The following is a 22,898-nucleotide window of genomic DNA, read 5'->3' on the forward strand; positions in this document are numbered from 1 at the left end:
GTTTTGTAACATGTCTGGGGGTCTCTGATACTGCAGCTACTTACAACAACAAAATTTTAGTGTCCTTATTAGCACTGTTTCCCCATTTTAGTTCATAAAAGGGTGCATACTTCTTAAGTCACTATGTGTCACAACGTTCAGAATGAAAATGGAAGTGTATTGTGACCATAACGGGCTGTCCGTTTTACTTTTTTTCCTGTTTTAAGGGTTGGCAACATTGGGTGGTAGAGAGGGATCTCCTGACGGGAGCGAGCATTGCGGGTAACAGGACAGTACCTAAACGCACGCTGTAATGACCTGGTGTGTGAAAGACGTCGGCGAGAATGCCGCCAAGTGCAAATCGCGTGCCGTGATCCGCTTCCTACTCGCGATAGGAATAACATGTACCGAATTTTTTTCGCGAATCAAAATGGTTTACGGCGAAGGTATTATGAAGAACGAGTGTGTTTACGTGGAGTAGGGAATTTAGTGGAGGCGGAACAAATATTTGCGACGAAAAGAGAACTTGGAGCCCTTTCATTTTAACTGATGAGTTGGTGCCAGAAATCGAAGAAATTTCCCGTGAAGACCGCCGATAGACGGTGAAAGAAAGTTATGTAATGTTTCCGCAACTCTACACAAGTATCTTTTACGAGAGACTCACAGAAAGTTTGGGATATCTGAAACTGTGCGTAAGATGGATCCCGAAACAGCTGACAGAACAGCACAAGAAAAATCGAGTGAATAGCACCAACGGCTGGCACTGAAAAGGTGAGTGCCTCTACAACATCTGAAGCGCATCAAAATCCGTGATTTACAGTAAGGAGGGTCCTCTTGTGTGCTCTGTTGTCACTGTAGATGAAACGTGGGTGGCTGATTATATATTTGAGACAAAAGACAGTCGTCACACCAATTCTGCGTCTGTGAAAAAATTCAAAACCACAATTTCTGGCAAAAAAAATGTCTTCAGTGTTTTGGGACCAGCGACGCCGCATTTTTGTCGAATTTCTGCCTCAGGAGAGACCATCAGCGCGCAGTGATATCGTGTGATCCTGAATAACTCAAAAGGAGCATTCGAAACAAAAGGGGATGGTGACTGACGAGAAGAGTGCGCCTGATTCACGACAGCGCCCGTCCTCACACAGCTTCAACCACCGAGGTGCTCTTGCACCCACTTGGTTGGGATGTTTTGCACCATCCCCCTTATTGCCCCGACTTGGCGGCTTTAGACTATCATCTTTTCAGTTCCTTGAAGGCGCACGTTAGTGGAATTAAGTTTTCCATCGACGAGCAGGTGCAGAAAGAGGTTCTGATGTGGGCGGAATAGCTTGCGGGAAAATTCTTCGTGGAGGGTATAATGAAGCTTGCGTTACGGCTCACGACGTGCACTGAACGGGATGTCGAATAATAGTCAATAAGTGTATTGACAACTTTGTTTCCTAAAAAATGCCAAACGTGTGTGAAATCTTATGGGACTGCTAAGGTCATCAGTCCCTAAGCTTACAGACTACTTAACCTAAAGTATCCTAAGGACAAACACACACACCCATGCTCAAGGGAGGACTCGGACCTCCGCCGGGACCAGCCGCACAGTCCATGACTGCCAACATTGTTTCCAATACACGTTTACTAGATAAATGTAAATATCTAGCACATACATTCTGACCACGCCTCGTATACATTTCAACATCAGATTCGCTATGGAGACCGAAGCAAAAGAAAGACTACCGTTCCTAGACGTCATGTTCAAAAGAAGAGCTGATGGTACCCTGGGCTACCACGTGTATCGGAAAAAAAGCACACTGACTTGTGTTTCCATGCAGAGAGTTGTCACCACCCTTCACAGGGGAATGGGGTGCTATAAACCACCATTTCAGACGCAGAGAGTCTCTTCCAGAAGGTGCATCACCTCAGAACTGTAGTCAGAAGAAAACAGGCACCCACGATAGCAGATTAGGCGCGCTCTCCTCCCCACCACGACCATACAACCAGATGGAAAAAGCCACAGAGGAAGAGACAGCCATGGTATTATGCCTTTCACTGGCGCACTATAGGGAAAAATCGGACGAATATTGAAAACGGACCGAGTAAAAACTGTCTTTTGCCCGTCCAATAAAAGACGAGCATTAAAAGTATCCGGACACCTGGCTGAAAATGACTTCCAAGTTAGTGGCGCCCTCCGTCGATAATGATCTAATTAAATATGGTATTGACCCAAGCTTAGCCTTGACGACAGCTTCTCGTCTCGCAGGCATACGTCCAATCAGCTGCTGGGAGGTTTCTTGGGGAATGGCAGGCCATTCTTCACGGAGTGCTGCACTGAGGAGAGATATCGATGTTGGTCGGTGAGGCCTGGCACGAAGTCAGTGTTCCAAAACATCCCAAAGGGCGTCTATAGGATTTAGGTCAGGACTCTACGCAGGCCAGTCCATTACAGGGAAGTTGTAGTCGTGTAACTACTCCGCCATAGGCCGTGCATTATGAACAGGAGCTCGATCGTGTTGAAAGATGCAGCCGCCATCCCTGAATTGCTCTTCAACAGCGGGAAGCAAGATGGTACGTAAAATAGCAATGTAGGCCTGTGCTGTGATAGTACCACGTAAAGCAACAAGGGGTGCAAGCTCCCTCCATGAAAACCAAGACGACATCGTAACACCACAGCCTCCGAATTTTCCTGTTGACACTACACACACTGGCAGATGAGGTTCACTGGGCATTCGCCATACCCACACCCAGCGATCGAGTTGCCAAATTGTGTATCGTGATTCTTCACTCAACACAATGTTTCTCCACTGTTCAATCGTCCAGTGTTTACGCTCCTTATACCAAGCGAGGCGTCGTTTGGAATTTACCGGCGTGATGTGTGGTTTATGAGCAGCCGCTCGACCATGGAATTCAAGTTTTGTCACCTCCTACCTAACTGCCACAGTACTTGCAGTGGATCCTTATGCAGTGTAGAATTTCTCTGTAATGGTCTGGATAGATGTCTGCCCGTTACACATTACGACGCTCATAAACTTTCTGCCGTCTCTATCAGTCAACAGACGAGGTCGGCCTGTACGCTTTTGTGCTGTACGTGTCCCTTCACGTTTCCACTTCACTATCACATCGGAAACAGAGAACCTAGGGATGTTTAGGAGTGTGGAAATCTGGCGTACAGACGTATGACACAACTGACACCCAATCACCTGACCATGTTCGAAGTCCGTAAGTTCCTCGGAGCGCCCAACTCTGCTCTCTCAAGATTTCTAATGACTATTGAGGTCGCTGATATGAAGCACCTGGCAGTAGGTGGCAGCACAATGTACCTAATATGAAAAACGTATGTTTTTGGGAGTGTCCGAATACTTCTGATCACAAACAGTATATTGAAGAGACAGTGCGCTCCGTCAAAGACCGTTGCCGTGTAGGTGGTAATGGCTAATAATTGTAAAAAAATGTTACTGTATGGCAATGCTATCATTTTGACGTAGCCTCAGGCAGTGGCGTGAGCAGCTACGTAAACTACTCCATACTGTGGCCGGCTCACACGTTATAACTCTGACCTAGGGACGTCGGCATGGTATTTCTGATACGCCAAAAACTCCCCAATGGGAGGATCGGGTGCCGTCACATGAGGTACGGAAGAGGGTCGGCGAAATAGCGGCCGCATGAGGTACGGAAGAGGGTCGGCGAAATAGCGGCCGCAACAGCGGGTCGCTCTCTTGCCTGCCAGCTTCCTTAGCCTCTGGACGTGTCCAACAGCCCTCTCTATTGAGGGTGAAACGATGTTCCCGTACCATGTGCATCTCGTGGTCTAGTGGCTTTTGTTACTGCCTCTGGATCACGGGGCCCTGGATTCGATTCGCGGCCGAGTTGGGTATTTTCTCTGCCCTGGGATTTGGTGTTTGTGTTGTCCTCATCATTTCATCATTATTTGTGACAGTGGACAGATTGGACTGTGTATAAAGATTGGGCTGCGTAAAACGTGGGACTTTGTACAGTCGCTGATGACCCCGCAGTTGAGCGCCCCACAAACCAAACATCATCATACGTGCCATGTCTGTTCACTCTGCATATTGTACCCCTTTAGCCTAGTTTACACGACGACATTGTGTTGCGCCACTCGTTGAGTAGAATGAGTTGCACGCAAATGGTTTCATATTTGACTGTAGACGCGGCGAAACCAGTATACACTACAGTTTCGTCGTTTTGTGGTTCCTGAGTCGTGTCTGAAATGAAAGTTTTGGCAGCTGCACGTCGCACGACTTGTTATGGAGTTAAAGCTTATTGCGTGGAATCGCTGCATATGAAAAACAATAAGAAGCGTGTTTCGATTCATGACTGGGTGAAGAAAAGACTTCAGCTCGGTTGCTCAGCATCCTTGATGAAATAATTTGTAATGGAAGGCCCAAGAAGATTTCTTTTAATTATCTTAGAATGTCACCAGAACTGTTAAAGTTTGGCCGGCCGGGGTGGCCGAGCGGTTCTATGCGCTACAGTCTGAAACCGCGCGACCGCTATGGTCGCAGGTTTGAATCAGCCGGCCTTTGAAGCCGAGCGGTTCTAGGCGCGCCGTTCCGGAACCGCTCTGCTGCTGCGGTCGCAGGTTCGAATCCTGCCTCGGGCATGGATGTGTCTGATGTCCTTATGTTAGTTAGGTCTAAGTAGTTCTAAGTTCTAGGGGACTGATGACCTCAGAAGTTGGGTCCCATAGTGCTCGGAGCCATTTGAACCATCTGTTAACGTTTCTTCTACATAGAGTTAATTATGTGATAAGGAATAAAGATATTGTAATGCATGAAGCACTGCCGCCAAAACTGAAATTACATATCACAATGCATGCATTACAATCTAGAACACTCGGCATGCTATAAGATGCGGTTTTAGTTCGTTGTGACGCTTTTTCATTAACGCCAATAATCATTAACAGTTGTAATTAACATTAACTGCAGTAATTATTTCAAGCAGGCTGCATTAAGTAGAGAATGGTTTGCAAACTACTCTCTTGAAGATAGAATTGTAGTGGCAATATTTCAAAATTCAAACATGTGTGAACGGGGAGCACTGCTGCGACGTTTTAGATGGATAAATATTGAATAAGGAATGTAGCTTCTTGATCTGCGTAGCCTTCCTTCCTGTCAACACTATTTCCTTTTTTTTTTTTTTTTTTTAAAAAAGGCAGCTCGAACGATGGTATTTTAGTCTTGCAGCCAAGAGGATTTCTACAGCAAGAATTACATTTGCTTGTATTTTTCTTAATTCAGCTGTATGTGTGTTCCTAATTCAATAAATTTTGTCCTACAGCTCAGATGTTCTGATCGCACTTGACGGTCTCTGGCGCAGCAATATATTGCTTATTTTTGTATAAAGGGTTCAAATGGCTCTGAGCACTATGGGACATAACCTCTGAGCACCTCAGTCCCCTAGAACGTAGAACTACTTAAAGCTAACTAACCTAATGACATGACACACATCCATGTCTGAGGCAGGATTTGAACCTACGACCCGTGTGGTCGGCTGCAGACTGAAGAGCCTAGAACCGCTTGGCCACATTGGCCGGCCCTTATTTTTGTAATCAACATCACTGAAATCTCACAAACACCTATGCAAAACCGATATCCAAAAGCGAACGTTATTCTCCGTTCCCCACTACATATTTCAGTTTATTCTCCGTTCCCCCCTTCATATTTGAGTTTGTCTACACTTTACCAACACACATAATCTCGAAAGTCATGCATCTAGTGTCTCCGAAGTTGGAACACTTTGAAACTGTTTAGTTTCATCGACGAGTTGCGCAAACGTGTGGCGCGCATGCGCAGTGGTCGTTAGCGCAGTTGCCTGCAACCTAGTGTCGTAATGTAAAGTAGGCTTTACTGGTAGCTCTTGGGAATGAAACCATGGAATTTCTCATTTTATGAGCAGGAAAAACACATCGGATACCACTGGAGCTCCTGATACCATTCTGACATGTACAAACTGGTGTCTTTCCCACCGTTCTGGCGATCCTACGTGCTGGCAGCCACAGCGACGCCTAACAGTCTGTTGCCGCGTGCAGCTTATCTGCTCAAGCCGTCGGCACACGGACTGTGCTGTCAAACGTTAACGTTGAGCCTGCCGAATTCAACGTGCTGCTGAACGCTCAGGAACGATGAGACTTGTGCATACGGTACGTAGGCCCCAACGTGGTATACACGATCGCAAAGCACTCCAGCGGCAGTTGAGGGATGTTTCTAGTTCGTAAATAACACTGTTTACTCAACGGGAGCGTGTAAAATTCCCACGTTAGCTCTATTAAAACGCACATTTCCTCCATCGTCCACGAAAAGGAAAGTACCGGGTCCAATCAGTAAGGAAACAGGCTTATAAAAGTTCCATTACAAACAGTGCGTTGCAAATTTGGAACACTTCTCAGCATAAGATAAACATTATTTCATCATTCCCACATTTTAGTAAAACCCCAAGGTTAGTCTTACCTGATCACTGTTCCTAGCCAGTAGCAGAATCTTTGCAACATGTGAATTACGAAGCGTAAAAGAAAAAGGAGCAATATGTCTTTATACAGGTAGCACAAGCTGTCCTGTACATTAAGCCAATCGAACAGTTACCCTTCAAAACAATGTGAACTAATATTTACATAACATCAAATATTATAGCATATACTTATATTAAACTAATAATAAAGTGTCAGAAGCTAGTAAAAACGCGAATGTTAGGAAACAAAAAATTTGGAAGAGCCAAGATGCGAACCACCACCCCATCGAACATCAAAACAAGAGATGAATACTACTCATTACGCTAAACCAACATCATACCACTTATAACTTGTCATATTACATTACCCCTTGCTGAAAACCATAATCGTAGATATGTTACTAATTGAAATTTATTTATAATAAATTGTGGACCTTCAGTGTGTCGCTGTCTTCAAATAGCCTACTCTCATAATAAGCTCGTTACAATAATTCTTTTGCCACGAATATGATGTTTCTCATTATTTTATTGGAACGAAGCACACAGTTAACAACGGGTTTTCCAGTGATTCTCAATTTTCTGGTGCCCAGGAACGGCATATACACATATAGGCTTGAAATGAATGCCAATATGGCGCCCCAAAACTCTTTACAGAAGGGAGACGGCGTGCTTGTGACGTAGGTGGCGTTGTGCCATCTAATTGGTCAACGCTCAGACGCACGCTCAGAATATCTGACATGCCAGATATTGCTCTGCACATTTGGAAAGACTCCCGAACGTGCTATTCTACGCTATGACGTCAGAAACTCGGCACGCTCAACGCTCGGATATTCTGAGCGTGCGTCTGAGCGTTGACCAATGAGATGGCACAACGCTGCCTACGTCACACGCACGCCGTCTCCCTTCAGTACAGAGTTGTGAGGGGCCATATTGGCATTCATTTCAAGCTTATATGTATCTATGCTGTTTCTGAGAACCAGTAAATGAGAAGCACTGGAAAACCCATTGTTAGTTGTGTGATTCGTTCCAATAAAATGATGAGAAACATCGTATTCGTGGCAAAAGAATTATGGTAACTTGCATATTATGAGAGTAGGCTATTTGAAGGCAGCGACACACTGAAGATCCACCCAAAACGCTTTGTTCTTGGAACAATTTGTTCTAATTAGTCAGTTAGTAGCATAAATACTTACGATTAACGTTTGTAGCAAGGGATAATACAATATAATTAAATACCCGGAGTGTGTTGTTTGTTTATCGTAATGAGTAGTGTATCTGTCCAATAATGAGATCTTGTTCAGGCTGTGGTTTGCGTCTTAACACTTCCAAATTTTTTTCCTAACATTTGCGTTTTTATTAGGTTCTGATACTTTATTATTAGTTTATGTACATGCTCTAATATTTCATGTTATGTAAATTTAAGTTCAGTTTTTTTTTAGGAGTGACTTTGTTCGATTCGCTTAATCTACAGGACAACTTGCGCTAGTTGTATAATGATATTGTAGTGTACATAGTTCCGCGTAGTCAGCGCCTACACAACTTTCCCACTAGAGTGCACCCCGCTAAGCACAACAGCGCAGGTGCAGTACTCGTCCGTCTCTTCACTATAAAATGGCGCTGCCTTAGAGACGGACCAAATTCTGCTTCCACCGATCTGCGTATTAATATGTAATGCAGCCAATGAGATTGCTGCTAACGTAGAACCTTTTCTCCTCGTGGATCACTCTCCCGCAGTGATACCTGAACGCACAAGGTATTACAACGAGTGTACAGACCTCCGATTAATCAGTCTGCATTAGGCTGTACGAGTCTGCATTTATCTGTAGCTGTTTGTACCAGTCTGCTACCGTCCAATCAGCCTATCTCGGTCTTCAGCAAGGTCCTGGAATCTATCATCATCTGCCGCATCCACCAGCATCTCCGCCAGCACCGCCTCCTTCCCGTTACCCAGTGTGGCTTTCGGCCGACCTTCTCTTCTGACGACCTTCTCCTTCACCTCACTCATCTCCCTTCTGAACAGCTTAATTCCCGTCGCTCCGCAATCTTCCTCTCCCTGGACCTCGAACGAGCTTATGACTGCATATGGCATTCTGGTCTCCTCTTCAAGCTCTAAACCTTCACCCTTCCCATTAACTATATCCGTCTGATCGGCTCCTTTCTCTCCCGCCATCCTTCCCAAGTCACCATCCATAACACGGAGTCCTACACCTTTTTTCGCTCCGCCATTGTGCCCCAAGGCTCCGTCCTCTCTCCCCTTCTGTACCTTTTATACAGAGCGGCCATGCTGCCGCCGTCACCCGCCGTCCACCTTCTCCAGTTTGCCGATGACACCGCCTTCCTTGCACTTGCCCCCACCCTGCAGCCCTCCCAACACCTTCTCCAATCCGATCTTGACTGGTTCACTTTTTTTTTTTGTCATCAGTCTACTGACTGGTCTGATGTGGCCCGCCACGAATACCTTTCCTGTGCTAACCTCTTCATCTCAGAGTAGCACTTGCAACCTAATTCCTCAATTATTTGCTTGACGTATTCCAATCTCTGTCTTCCTCTACAGTTTTTGCTCTCTATAGCTCCCTCTAGTACCATGGAAGTCATTCCCTCATGTCTTAGCAGATGTCCTATCATCCTGTCCCTTCTCCTTATCAGTGTTTTCTACATATTCCTTTCCTCTCCGATTCTGCGTAGAACCTCCTCATTCCTTACCTTATCAGTCCACCTAATTTTCAACATTCGTCTATAGCACCACATCTCAAATGCTTGGATTCTCTTCTGTTCCGGTTTTCCCACAGTCCATGTTTCATTACCATACAATGCTGTACTCCAGACGTACATCCTCAGAAATGTTTTCTTCAAATTAAGGCCGGTATTTGATATTAGCAGACTTCTCTTGGCGAGAAATACCTTTCTTGCCATAGCGAGTCTGCTTTTGATGTCCTCCTTGCTCCGTCCGTCATTGGTTATTTTACCGCCTAGGTAGCAGAATTCCTTAACTTCATTGACTTCGTGACCATCAATCCTGATGTTAAGTTTCTCGCTGTTCTCATTTCTACTACTTCTCATTACCTTCGTCTTTCTCCGATTTACTCTCAAACCATACCTTGTACTCATTAGACTGTTCATTCCGTTCAGCAGATCATTTAATTCTTCTTCACTTTCATTCAGGATAGCAATGTCAGCAGCGAATCGTATCATTGATATCCTTTTACCTTGTAATTTAATTCCACTCCTGAACCTTTCTTTTATTTCCATCACTGTTTCCTCGATGTACAGATTGAAGAGTAGGGGCGAAAGGCCACAGCCTTGTCTTACACCCTTCTTAATACGAGCACTTCGTTCTTGATCGTCCACTCTTATTATTCCCTCTTGCTTGTTGTACATATTGTATATGACCCGTCTCTCCCTATAGCTTACCCCTACTTTTTTCAGTATCTCGAACAGTTTGCACCATTTTATATTGTCGAACGCTTTTTCCAGGTCGATAAATCCTGTGAAAGTGTCTTGATTTTTCTTTAGCCTTGCTTCCATTATTAGCCGTAACGTCAGAATTGCCTCTCTCGTGCCTTTACTTTTCCTAAAGCCAAACTGATCGTCAACTAGAACATTCTCAATTTTCTTTTCCATTCTTCTGTATATATTATTCTTGTAAGCAACTTCGATGCATGAGCTGTTAAGCTGATTGTGCGACAATTCTCGCTCTTGTCAGCTCTTGCCGTCTTCGGAATTATGTGGATGATGCTTTTCCGAAAGTCAGATGGTATGTCGCCAGACTCATATATTCTACACACCAACGTGAATAGTCGTTTTGTTGCCACTTCCCCTAATGATTTTAGAAATTCTGATGGAATGTTATCTATCCCTTCTGCCTTATTTGACCGTAAGTCCTTCAAAGCTCTTTTAAATTCCGATTCTAATTCTGGATCCCCTATCTCTTCTAAATCGACTCCTGTTTCTTCTTCTATCACATCAGACAAATCTTTACCCTCATAGAGACTTTCAATGTATTCTTTCCACCTATCTGCTCTCTGCTGTGTGTGGAATTCCCGTTGCACTCTTAATGTTACCACCGTTGCTTTTAATGTCACCAAAGGTTGTTTTGACTTTCCTGTATGCTGAGACTGTCCTTCCGACAATTATATCTTTTTCGATGACTTCACATTTTTCCTGCAGCCATTTCGTCTTAGCTTCCCTGCACTTCCTATTTATTTCATTCCTCAGCGACTTGTATTTCTGTATTCCTGATTTTCCCGGAACATGTTTGTACTTCCTCCTTTCATCAATAACTGAAGTATTTCTTCTGTTACCCATGGTTTCTTCGCAGCTACCTTCTTTGTACCTATGTTTTCCTTCCCAACTTCTGTGATGGCACTTTTTACAGACGACCATTCCTCTTCAACTGTGTTGCCTACTGCGCTATTCCTTATTGCCGTATCTATAGCGTTAGAGAACTTCAAACGTATCCCGTCATTCCTTAGAACTTCCGTATCCCACTTCTTCGCGTATTGATTCTTCCTGACTAATGTCTTGAACTTCAGCCTACTCTTCATCAGTACTATATTGTGATCTGAGTCTATATCTGCTCCTGGGTACGCCTTACAATCGAGTATCTGATTTCGGAATCTCTGTCTGACCATGATGTAATCTAATTGAAATCTTCCCGTATCTCCCGGCCTTTTCCAAGTATACCTCCTCCTCTTGTGATTCTTGAACAGGGTATTCGCTATTACTAGCTGAAATTCGTTACAGAACTCAATTAGTCTTTCTCCTCTTTCATTCCTTGTCCCAATCCCATATTCTCCTGTAACCTTTTCTTCTACTCCTTCCCCTGCAACTGCATTCCAGTCGCCCATGACTATTAGATTTTTGTCCCCCTTTACACACTGCATTACTCTTTCAATATCCTCATACACTTTCTCTATCTGTTCATCTTCAGCTTGCGGCGTCGGCATGTATACCTGAACTATCGTTGTCGGTGTTGGTCTGCTGTCGATTCTGATTATAACAACCCAGTCACTGAACTGTCCTAACTTCCTATTCACAACGAATCCTACACCTGTTATACCATTTTCTGCTGCTGTTGATATTACCCGATACTCATCTGACCAGAAATCCTTGTCTTCCTTCCACTTCACTTCACTGACCCCTACTATATCTAGATTGAGCCTTTGCATTTCCCTTTTCAGATTTTCTAGTTTCCCTACCACGTTCAAGCTTCTGACATTCCACGCCCCGACTCGTAGAACGTTATCCTTTCGTTGATTATTCAATCTTTTTCTCATGGTAACCTCCCTATTGGCAGTCGCCTCCCGGACTATTCCGGAATCTTCTGCCAATGGAGAGATCATCATGCCACTTCTTCAACTACAGGCCACATGTCCTGTGGATACACGTTACGTGTCTTTAATGCAGTGGTTTCCATTGCCTTCTGCATCCTCATGTCGTTGGTCATTGCTAATTCTTCCGCCTTTAGGGGCAATTTCCCACCCCTAGGACAAGAGAGTGCCCTGAACCTCTATCCGCTCCTCCGCCCTCTTTGACAAGGCCGTTGGCAGAATAAGGCTGACATCATATGCCGGAAGTCTTCGGCCGCCAGTGCTGATTATTAATAAAAATTTAAGTAGCAGTAGGATTTTTTTTATTACCCTTTATTTGGTTTTTTCTAGCTTTTTTATGACGCTACCACTTTTTTGTTTTTTTTCCCTTTTTTTTTTACAGAGGACAGCTAACCCTTTTTTTATTAATAAAGAAAGAAAATTACCTCTTCCACTTCAGGCGTTGGCCCCTATCACCCATACTACCCCCAAAAACCTATCTAGCCTAAATACAAAAACAAAGCTAGTGCCACCGCCACTTTCATCCTAAAGCTAACTAGGACGGCCGTTCGCCACCACTTCAGGTTTCGCCAACGAAACAAAAATTAAATATGCCTCTGGACTTTTTATATAAAAAAATAATAAAAGGATAAAGGAAAAGGATATAATACTTTGTTATATTTTATTTGTTGTTCATTTTGTTCTTAGTTTGTTCTTGTGTATTTATTTAAATTGGAAACGCAGGTCTCCAGCCCACTTTTTTTTCGATTCCTGGTGATTTATGGGGAACACCTTTACCAATGGCGTCGAGCACTTCCTCTTCTGTCACTTCTCCCAGTAAAGTCGGTACCATGTCTGGTGGAACTGTACCGTGGACATGTGCTGAAACGGTGTCTACCGTCGCCATATAAGGAAGCACTGCTGATTAAAGTTGAGCGTAATGCCCATAGAAGGCTTCTGCTATATCTGATTGCTCTGCCACGTGTCGTCCGTCGTCCGTTATCATGTCGGTTACCAGTGCCCTACGGCGCCTCCTACGTTCTAGGAGCACGTGGTGCATAGATGGCCTTTCTGATTGTATCATGTCTGGAGCACGCGACCGTATAACAGCGCCTCGTAAATGTTGGCGTGCTAAGGAGACGAGCTGCGCTTTCGCGCGATTGACTATGATCTGCCGGTCAAGTGAGGGCTCCATAGCAAGACATTCCCGCAGGATTGTGTAATAAAAGTTTTCCGTGCTCCTCCTCCATGCCGCCGCTTCCCGGCCGTAAGCCATGAAGGTGCGCCTAAGAGCAGGCTTCGCACATTCAATCCACCAACTGAGGGTCGATCGGTAACGACCACGACGCTGTAAGGACGCGTTGCACGACTCTTCGATAGCACCTTTACATGCCGGCTCGTCCAGATAGGCGACGTTCAGTTTCCAGGGGGGCCTACTGCGCCACACACGTGCAGGTTGGAGGGCAATGGTGCAAATATAGGCTGTGTGGTCGGTGAATGCAGTGGGCCAGAGCTCTGCTCCTCTCGTCGCCATCGAAAGGGTGCTCGTGAGGTAAATCCTGTCTAACCGACTTGATGAATGACTTGTATAATGGGTGTATCCAGGCGCTCGGCCATGGATATGGCGCCACGTGTCAATCAGGTGGAGGTCACGCACTAGCATTTCCAACTCCGCACACGGGACGTGATGTGGCTGCTGATCAGACGGAGATAATGTACAGTTAAAATCTCCTCCGAGCACCATATCGTCTAGGCGCCCCCATAAATAGACGAGTAATATCTTCCGTAAGAAAGCGGGCCCGATCTCTCCGTCTCCCTGATCCTGAAGGGGCATATACATTAATGAGTCGTAAACCGTTGACAGTTACCGCCATGGCTCTTGCACTCGGTAAGTACAGTACGGCCGTAGCCGTCAGACCGTCTCGAGCAGAACAGCTACACCACAAGCGGTAGAAGAGGCGTGGGAGATGTGGGCGGTATATCCGTAGAAGTCAGGGAAACTAGCGAGCGACACATACTTCCTGTAAGAGAGCCACGTCGACGTCCGCCACATCAAGCATGCGTTGTAGCATTGTCAGTTTGTGTGGTGCCCTTATCGGGTTGATATTGATTGTGGCAAGGCGAAAGGTGTGCTGCCTAGCCTCTTCACCTAGGGTAGACGCCAAAGCAATCAAAGCTAACCGCGAGAGATGCCGGACCCACCAAACCAGTTACAGATTAAGAGTCTTTCATGCTAGGAGTGGCATTCCCAATGCCACCCCCTCCCCTGTCACCCGTGCCCTCTTCAGGAAGTTCTTCAACATCGTCCGACCACAGTGGCTGCAACACCATGCTGTGTAGCTGATCGGCACCTAAATCTCCCTCACGTACGTCGTCTTTGGTAGAGGTAGACGCAGCGCCATCCATCGACGCTACCTGCTTCATCTGTGGTGCAAGAAGTAACTTGTCACTCGTGGTATGGGAAAGTGAACCGTCTACACCACTTAGATCCTCAGCAGGCGCAGCATCCATGCCATCTGATGAGATGTCACCTTCTTGACCGGCCGTGTGTAGGAGGCAATCGTCAGAAGGGGGTCCGCCGACGTCGTTTCCGTCGTCGAGGTGAACGTTGCTTTCGAACGTGGACATCCGTATCCGAATGTAGGTGGCAATCCAGAGTCGTATCACCTTCCGCTAGGAAACCGGCGGTTGGGACAATGTTCGCGTCCGCGTCCATCGCGTTCTGAATGTTACGTTGCGTCTGGAGTCCGTGGGACTGTTGCTGCTCTTGTTGCTGTGGAGGGGACGACATATGGGTTGGCATCGGGGGTCCTTCCTCCTCCTCCCTTGGTACTTCTGGCGTCGATGGGTGTGTCTGATCGCCCGTTTCGTCCTCAACTATGGTGCGCATCGTCGTCTGAGCGTACGTGAGGGGCAGGATTGTCGTCACCGTCGGGGAAACGGAGGCTCCCACTGGTATCTGCGCAATTCGACGTTGTAAGCAGCTCGATCGAACATGGCCTTCCTGCCCACATCCGGAACAGGTACGTGGCTGACCGTCGTACATGATGATTGCACGACAGCCGCCGATGTTCAAATAGGACGGCACATGTTTCTTGAGCTCAAGGTTAATTTGGCGCACACCATTATAGACCTTATACGTCGAAAAAGTTTGCCACTTTTCTGCAACGTGGCTGATAACATTGCCATATGGTCGGAAGGCGTCCTTGACAACTTCCTCTGGGACCTCGAACGGGAGCTCAAAAACCCTCACAGTCCTTACGCCCATTCCTGCATGATCCACCGTCACTGCACCGATATGCCCGTCAGAATGTTTGAATCTGAGAGAGTTCGAGTATTTAGACACCACTGTCGCGCAGACCTCTGCACTGGTCATTTTAACGTAAACCACGCTCGCCGTTATAGAAAAATGTATTCCGACGACGGTCGCCGGATCTAAATGTAGATCGTCGCGTATGAACTGTTCTATTTCATAGGCTCGAGGTCGCGCGTGATCTGGTTGGAAAGTAATTTTGATCGTATCGTGGCGCCATGTGTGTGCCATAGTCCCACTGAACTTGGAACTAATACAACTCGCGCCGCTAGGAGGTAAACACAAGCAAGCGCTCACGGTCGCGCACGGCGGGGCGCAGCGGCCGTCCTCGCCCACCGCAGCCGAAAGCAGACTGCGTCCTAGACCACGGGTACTCCACACCTATAAATCCCACATCCACCCATCCTTTGATACGCCCATCCGGCCTGGATCTCCGCCCCCCCCCCCTGCCTTTTATTAATCCCTTCAAATCCTTGAACGCCATGCTCTCCACCTCGCCTATCGCATCCGTCACCCCTCCCCCACGCAGATCCTGTACGATCTCATTCCATTCCCCCACCTCCTCCTTTTCCTTGAAAGGGTACGGATCCTCTACACCTCCCACAAATTCAATCCTCCTCACCCGCTTGTCTGGCTCATCCTCTCCCGCCCCTGCCCGCTGCTGTGCCTCTATTCCCACGTCCCACCCGGTCTCCATCTCTCCACCCTCCTTACCCTCTCCAAAGGTGGCTTCCGCCATGTCCCTCTCCCTGATGATGCCCTCCTCTCCTCCATCTACCCCTCCTACCAACTTTGATCCTCCCTCCTTCTTCCTGTTTTTGCTCCTATGGGCACCCTCCCACCTTTCTCTCCCTATTCCCTCCCTCCTCCATTTCTCCCCACTCCTCTCCCGGGCTTCCCCTCTCCTGACCCTCTCCTCCCCCCATCTCCTCAGCGATTGGCATCTTTGTTCTCCCCTCTCCCCCACCTCACCCTTCTTCCCCTCTTGGCAGGACATTCACGCGCCGGAGATCATCGCCATCAGTGTCTCGTGTGTGCGGTCGTGTTTAGTGTTCAGTGTTCACCGTCACACTCCATCGTTCACCTGTGCCATCGCCATCTTCAGTGTTAGTGCATCGTGACAACAGTATGTTGTGTGGATTATCGTCGAGTGTGAATGGCTCCTTGTTTGTCTTTTTGTATCTACTGTTTCATTACCCACCATTATATTACATCTGTGTATTCTTTCTGTTGTTTATTTATCTACTCTATGGCTGAAGAGCGGAGTAACGTGCTGCTGAAAGCCTGCCCGTTTGTACGGGTTTGAAAATAACAATAAAGGAAAAAAAAATACCAGTCTGCATTAGTCTGTACCAGTCTATAGTCATGTTTCAGTCTGCACCTATGAAGATTATCATATTCGTATACATGGCCATGAAGATAATGTATAGACACTTTATCAAGTATCAGAGATATGTAAGAATAAAATTAACGTGCCAATACCAAAGGAACTTCATACTGTCAATTGCAAATAGCATCCAGAACCAAGTTAAGCAATTTTTATGTTCGTTATTATTTTAATAAATGTGTGTGAAAATTAATCAAGCTCTGTTTGAAATTGGTCACTGTCAATCTGCTACTCTAAACTTGCAAGTGGCATTTCTATCGTCTGACCTAACGGCAGAAGATAAACACGCCACGCGTCCTTATCGTGGACGATTGTGGAAATGTGCGTTTTAATAGAGCTAACGTGGGAATTTTACGCGCGGCCGTTGAGTAGACAGCGTGATTTACGAACTAGAAACATCCCTCAACTGCCGTTGGAGTGAGTTGCGATCGCGTATACCACGTTGGGACCCACGTACCGTGTGCACGAGTCGTATCGTTCCTGAGCGTTCAGCAGAATGTTGAACTTGGCGCACTCAACGTTAACAGCACGGTTCACGAAAAGAAAAGTACCATGTCCAATCAATAAGAACACAGATATATAAAAGTTCCATTACAAACAGTGCGGTACAAATTTGGAAAATTTCTTCGCCGGGGCGAGCCAAGAGCACTGCAGGAGCCGCCGCAGGCCACGCAGCACCGCGCGATGCCACTGTGCGCTGTAACGGGGAAGCCGCCCCTCGCAGCCGTCCCCGACGCCGCCTCCGCCGCCAGCTCTGTGTGATGTAAGTTTGCTGTAATGCATTGCGCTAACCAAAAAATTCGGCGAACTTCCGCCGAGGGCTCTTTCCATTAAAACGAGCGACACCTTTTTTTGTGTACAGCGTGATTATAATTAAATATAAACTTTCAAACCGCTGTAGAAATAACACCACTGGTCAGAATGACGTCAAATTGCGGCGGAATATTATAGGAGAATGGGGAAAACCTATGACAGAAGAAAAAAAAATAGTGTATGTTGTGTACGCATTTGTCTGTATTAGTTTGTACCAGACTGCATTAGTCTGCACCAGTCTGCATTTGTCTGAACCAGTCTGCATTTGTCTGCACCAGTCTGTACCTGTGTGCATTAGTCTGTAGAAGTCTATAGTCAAGTTTCAGTCTGCACCTAAGAAGATTATCATATTCCTGTACGTAGCCATGAAAAATGTATAGACACTTTGGCAAGTATCAGAGATATGTGAGAATAAGATTAATGTACCAAGGCCAAAGGAACTTCAGATTGTCAATTGTAAACAGCATCCAGAATCAAGTTACATAATGTCTATGCTTTTTATTATTTTAATAAATGTGTGTGAAAATTAATCAGGTTCTGTTTAAAGTTGGTCACGGTCAATCTGCTACTCCAAGCGTGCAAGTGGCATTTCTACCGTCTGACCTAACGGCAGAAGATAAACACGCCACGATAAGACCACGAGACATATTGCTGACACTGGCCTACTTCGTTAGAGCAACAAGTCAAATAATCTGATGGTGTGTGAACCGAAGGTCTTACAGTACGCACACCACAACCAGCACAGTAATTCAACAATTTTTCTAAGGGGACGTTTCAAACTGACTAGCGAGTGAGCGGGTCCCCTCTCTGCCTACTTATCTACGTCACAAGGCGCTTCGACAGGCTGTTTCACAACGTAGTACCGGCTCTGCTCCGGCGCGCGCTTTAAATCTGTGGCGATGCCATGTACAGATACCTCTTGGCTGCGTTCATTTTTAGACAAATGTATTAAGACAATAAGAAATACAATACACGATGGCTTCTTCCGAAACACAACATTATAGAGTAAATAATTTGAAAGTAAGAATGCAAATCAGGATTATTCCAGAAACATAGAACCGAATGCCTGTTCATTTGAATGTATTCTACGTTCCTCTATTGCTATTCGTGAAACGAATCCATATAATGCGATCAATCTGTGTAATTTAAGGCTTGCTCTCACTTTGCGTTTCTACTAGTAGGCAGAAGTTTACTTCGAAGGACTGCATTGAAACTTAACAATTTTTGCAACACGAAGAGTGTTTAAAAAGTAAGCAGAAATTTATAATTTTGTGTGTTGTATTAGTCCGATTTGCACTACTTTTTTGCCACTGCCTTCAAAACATGTCTCAGAAGTATGTGTTCAATGTTACGCATATTGGGTATTTACTCTGTTGTCAGCTGTAAAAAAGGGTATGTGCGTTTTGGTAGTATCAACGATTATTTGCTTTGTATAAAAATAGATTAGAGAATCTGTATTAGATTTTGTTAGAGGGATGGAATAAAGTGTATGACATTTTTAGAAATGTTAAATATTGATTTTGGTGAGCCTGTTATGAGTGAACCAAGGGCATACAAGTGGTATAAATATTTCAAAGCACGCGTTAAAGGACAGCGGTTTTACAAGCATGGATGAGATTAAAAATGCACAGTTAAGAGACCTGTAAACTATTCAGAAGAAACAGCTCCTAAAGAATTTCGGGAATTGGAAAAAGCACTAGAGCAATTGTATAGTGTGTATTGGTGAATATGTTTATGAGGATAATATTGCTGTATATTAACAACTAAAGTTCTTGCCAAAAACTAAAAATTAATATGTGGACGCTCTGCGTATGTCAAGCTTTTGGTTTAGAAGTCCAGAATCGATGTACATGTTGCGAATAAAATTTCAGCAGAGTTTAGAATAACTATTGCGCACATATTTCAAACAATATGTCTCAGAATAAGGTGAATAGTGACCGAGACAGAGTTTTAGTGATCCATAAGCATCAAAGGTTTTACGCGATTTTCAAACAGTCTATAACGATCGGTTTCCTCCCAAGATTATTAGTTTTCCTTCGCGGGGATTCCACTAAACTATGCGGCTTATTTTCACGTTCCTTCCATATGCGTCCTATCCTACGAGGCTGACGTTTGCATAAATTGCAGCCCTTTAATGGGACTCGTAATATTAGCCAACAGTTCTTTTTTGGGTCGCCTCTTTAATACACGCTGTAATAACATTAGAGACGAACGAACGCTCGTTACTCCGCAAATACGTCCTCTTCTTCGTATTCTGAACATTTTGTTGCAATGCTACACGATTATCTATCACTTCTGTACATCGAAGTACATCAGTAAGTATACAAAGTTAACTGACACTGGGAACTAACATCCCCGAACAGAAACGACGTATATCACTGCAAGCCGATCCACACACCGGTAACGGGCAACAGATTTTGGGTGCCCCTGTGGGCCGGTGGCAGCGTTCTTCCGGGAAAGGTCACGTCCGCCACCAAAAGCGCTGCTCGCTCTTGAGTTTACAGACAGACTTACACGTAAATGAAAACACCTGTCATGAAGTTGGTATAGACATGCAGGGTACACGGCTTTCGCGTCTGCGACGTTCGCCATGACTGTCTCAATGGAGGGTCGCGTTTTGCTTGTAAAGCTGTATTACAAGAATGTGCACACGTCGCTCTTCAGTAGACCGAAGGGTTTGAAAAAAGGAATTCCTCAGATAACTGCTGTGGGTCTGGAGAAAATGATTCGGAAATTTCAAAAGACGGGTTCTTTTGGTGTGCAACCCGGTAGCGGGAGGAAACGAATTGATTCGACGTCAGTGGATCAGTGGAAGCAGTGGCCATAGCAATGCAGGAGGAGACGATTGGTCGTGTGCAAACGTGTAGTGCATGGAGCATTGCCCGAAAATTGGATATACCCGTGAGCACGGTGCATAAAATCCCACAAAATATCCTTTGCTATCTATTCAAAGTTACCCTTGTGCACGAGTCGCTTCCTGTTAAACTGCCAACAAGAGAGACGTTTGCTTTAGAATTTCTTGCTTTCATTGAAGTGAAGAATGATTGGCCGTGGAAGATTTTGTGTACAGACGAAGCCCACTTCCATCTGACAGAATATGTCAGAACACAGAATTGTCGAATATGGGCAACGGAAAATCCACACGCAATCCACCACCATCACTTCATCGTAAAAGGTCACTGTATGGTGCGTGTTTCCGGCATCATTTTATCATAGGACCATATTTTCTCGAAGAGACAAGCACGTCGAGTCATGTTACCTGTACCGTCACTGGTAAGAGTTATGAGTTTCTTTTGCGCAACCACATCATTCCAGCTCTCCAAAAGCGTGGATTTGTGGATGGGATCATTTTTATGCAAGATCGTGCACCTCCGCACATTGCAAATCCAGTTAAGCAGCTGCTGAAGCGCCATTTCGGAAATGCTAGGATTATCAGCCGCCATTTCCATACAGCCTGGCCGTCCCGATCACCTGATCTTAATCTGTGTGGCTTCTGGCTGTGGGGCTGTCTGAAAGATGTGTTCAGTGTTCCGAATGCAAACTTAGCTGCATTGAAGGCACGCACTGCGCAACACATTCTGAACATGACCACGGAAACGCTTCTATTAGTTGTGAGACATGCTATTTCTTGATTTCAACTTGTTGCAGAAAACGGTGGACAGCATACTGAACATGATTTGCACCAATCACACGGAAATTAACAATCCGATTTGATTTTTACTGGTGCTTTTTATGTGGTTTTTGGCATCAGGACAATTAAAAGCCGATGTGATTGATGCTTCTTACACGGTTTTTGGTATGTGATTAATGCTTTTTATACAGTTTTTGGCCTAAGGACAATTAAAAACCGGCTTTATTCGATCCGATTTGATATGACCTTTTCGTGATTGACAGGCTTACGTAACTGACAGTAGCTCCCTGCCGCCGTTGGATAAGCAGCTGCCAGCAGAAACTCGTATACTTCTAGCTCACTTATTTGTTACATAGTATAATTCTTAATTTCTTTGCGTGTTTTTGGTGCTAGCATTGTTTAATTCATAAATTTCGGGCGTATTATAGTATTTGAGAGTCGTAGAGTTTTAGTACCGGAATAGTGTAAAATCGCGTAGTCTCCTTCCGCCGCTGAGCAGTGTGCCAGCAGCAGCATTACTGCATTTACTAGCCAATCTTGTATTTTACTAACCGTTTAAATTTTGTGTCGATTTGTTTGTGCTCTCTGTAGATTAGTTCAGATGTTCTTTGCACAACATGGATAGGGACTGCAACTGCTGTGTTCGGATGCAGGCTGAGTTGGCATCCCTTCGCTCCCAGCTTCAGGCAGTGTTGGCTTCAGTCACTCAGCTTGAGGCTGTTGCCAATGGGCATCACTGAGGGGGTCCAGATGGGGGTTTGTCGGGGACGGCCAGCTTGTCCCACGCATCCCCCAATCGGACTACGACTGTGGTTGCCTGGGATACTGCCCGCATTGAGGCTGATCCCTCACCTGTGGTAGAGTAGGAGGTCGTGGTGTGGCAGGGGGGTGAAAGACATTCGGGAGGGCTGAACGGAAGGCCTCTCCAGTTTCTCTGACGAACCGGTTTCAGGCTCTGTCTCAGGTTGATACTGATCTTCGGCCTGACATGGCTGCTTGTCCTGTTCCAGAGTTTGCCCCTCAGTCTGCAAGATCTGGGCGGTCGCAGAGGGTGGGCTTACTGGTAGTTGGGAGCTCTAACGTCAGGCGCGTAATGGGGCCCCTTAGGGATATGGCAGCAAGAGAGGGGAAGAAAACCAACGTGCACTCTGTGTGCATACCGGGCAGAGTCATTCCAGATGTGGAAAGGGTCCTTCCGGATGCCATGATGGGTGCACTCATCTGCAGGTGGTCGCTCATGTCGGCACCAATGATGTGTGTCACTATGGATCGGACGATATCCTCTCTGGCTTCTGGCGGCTATCAGATTTGGTGAACACTGCCAGGCTCGCTATCAGGATGAAAGCAGAGCTCACCATCTGCAGTATCGTCGACCGGACTGACTGCGGACCTTTGGTACAGAGCCGAGTGGAAGGTCAGAATCAGAGGTTGAGACGGTTCTGCGACCGTATGGGGTGCAGATTCCTCGACTTACGCCATAGTGTGGTTGGGTTTCGGGTTCCGGTGGCTAGGTCAGGAGTCCACTACACGCAGCAAGCTTCTACACGGGTAGCAGGGGTTGTGTGGCGTGGGCTGGGCGGTTTTTTAGGTTAGGTGGCCTTGGGCAAGTACAGAAAGGGCAACAGCCTCGATGGGTGAGGGGCAAAGTCAAGGACATGTGGGGACCAAGCAGCAATCGGTATTGTAATTGTAAACTGTCGCAGCTGCATTGGTAAAGTACCGGAACTTCAAGCGCTAATAGAAAGCACCGAAGTTGAAATCGTTATAGGTACAGAAAGCTGTGTGAAGCCAGAGATAAATTTTGCCGAAATTTTTACAAAGGCACAGATTGTGTTTAGAAAGGATAGATTGCATACAACCGGTGGTGGCGTGTTTGTCGCTGTTAGTAGTAGTTTATCCTGTAGTGAAGTAGAAGAGAATAGTTCCTGTGAATTATTATAGGTGGAGGTTACACCCAACAACCGAGCATGGTTAATAATTGGTTCCTTTTACCGACCTCCCGACTCAGCAGCA

Source organism: Schistocerca gregaria, chromosome 7 (genome assembly GCF_023897955.1).
Source record: "Schistocerca gregaria isolate iqSchGreg1 chromosome 7, iqSchGreg1.2, whole genome shotgun sequence".
Lineage (NCBI taxonomy): Eukaryota > Metazoa > Arthropoda > Insecta > Orthoptera > Acrididae > Schistocerca > Schistocerca gregaria.